We start from the raw sequence: 1669 nt of genomic DNA, 5'->3' as shown, positions 1-1669 counted from the left end.
ATCTAGGCTAAGGTCAGCTTTCGTATTTCTTTAGCCATAGCATCAAGTTGTACCTGCACAGATGTATTAGCATTAACTTGGTGAACACCAGTCGATCTTCTTCTTTCAGCACTCTCAGAGGGCCATTGATTTGCATCTTCAGATAACTCATCAAGAATTGTAACTATCTCCTCTGGAGTCTTCTTCATCAAGGGGCCTCTAGCTGCATTGCTCAATGTTCTACGTGAGGCTGGTGTCAATCCATTCCCAAAAGTCCTGGAGTTGCATCCAGAGTTCAATTCTGCTATGTTGACACTTTCGAACTATCTCTTAAACCTCTCCCATGCTTCAAAAATAATTTCAGTATCTTTCTGGCAGAAGTTATAAATTTTTATTCTAAACTTTTCCGTTTTAGCTGAGGAGAAATATTTATCAAGGAATTTTCTGGTCATCTCCTCCCATGTTCTAATCGAACCCGTGGGTAAGCTTCAAAGCCACTGCTTTGCATCATCCTTGAGTGTGAAGGGGAATGCCCTTAAGTACAATGCATCTCGTGATACACCATTGTATTGAAAGGTGTTCATAATCTCCTCGAAGTCCATTATGTATTTGGATCTTCGTTTGGCTTTCCTCTGAAGATACAACAATTCTGAAGGGTTTGAAGCAACCCTTGCTTCAACTCGAAATTGTTTGCTACAATTAGAGGTGGTCTAACACTTGATAAGCCTTGATTGTAGATCGATCTAGCATAATCGCCCAGAGGTCTCCCACGAATGAGAGCTATATTTTTGAATTGATTTTCACCCAAGGGTTGATTTTGAGCAATTCTCCGACCCCTCTCCTCTTCCTAGATAATCTGTGCATCTTTAATAGCTGCTTCCTCAGCATACCGTGCAATTTTTTCTCATTGTTGTACTACATACCTTGCAGCCAAATCTACATTATCATCACCGTTTCCAGCCATAGTTTCTTTGGTTGAGGATTGCCCAACCTTTTCTAACATCTCGGTGAGATTTCTTTCCTTCTTCAGTTGTCGTGGTTGTTTTTTAATTTTTAGCTCGTATGGTAGCACTTCCTTCGCAGAAGTTCGAGTCATGTACTAATCTTAACTTGTAACATGCGCACAGTCAAAAAACACCAAATGTAAAAAGGGAAAATAAAATAAAATAAAATAAAAATTCCTGAATTAGCACTACAAACTATTTCAGACACTGTTGATTGCCAATCCCCGGCAACGGCGCCAAAATTTGAGGAGCTCAAAACACGTAATTAAATTATGCTCGATAATCAAATATAGTGTAGTATAATATCATATCCACAGGGATTGGATTTAAATAGTGTTCTTATAGTTTCTAGCATGATTGCTATCCAAGATGATCAACAATTGAGATTTCTATGATTTCTAACTACAATTAACTATTGACTAATGACAATCGCAACAAAGGGTGAGCAAGGAAGTTATCAATGAGAGAAAATAGGGGTTGATAGGATAGGTGCAAGTTAATTATTGGGATCTAACTCTAGACAATTCACTTCTAATGTTTAAGTGAGTTTGTCGAATTTACTCAATTATTAGTTCAAACGTTCAGCAAAACTCCTCTCTCGATTAAGTCTTAACCTCGCAAGATGAACCAATTTAAGCACGTGAAGATATGCAAGAATGCGTAGTGGATTGGTCTTGAGGAAAACC

At 38.3% G+C, this 1669-nt stretch overlaps 1 non-coding gene across 1 annotated transcript; it reads left to right on the top strand.

The window, feature by feature from the left end:
- The first annotated feature begins 280 nt into the window (after positions 1-280).
- LOC142169969 (small nucleolar RNA R71) lies at positions 281-383 on the top strand. The gene has a single exon (XR_012699588.1). It is a non-coding gene; the product is annotated as a small nucleolar RNA R71 (small nucleolar RNA).
- The last annotated feature ends 1286 nt before the right edge of the window (positions 384-1669 follow it).

Source organism: Nicotiana tabacum, chromosome 15, assembly GCF_000715075.1.
Source record: "Nicotiana tabacum cultivar K326 chromosome 15, ASM71507v2, whole genome shotgun sequence".
In the NCBI taxonomy this organism is placed as follows: Eukaryota; Viridiplantae; Streptophyta; class Magnoliopsida; order Solanales; family Solanaceae; genus Nicotiana; species Nicotiana tabacum.
The sequence above is the reverse complement of the archived record's forward strand: the minus strand, read 5'-3'. Positions and strand labels throughout refer to the sequence as shown.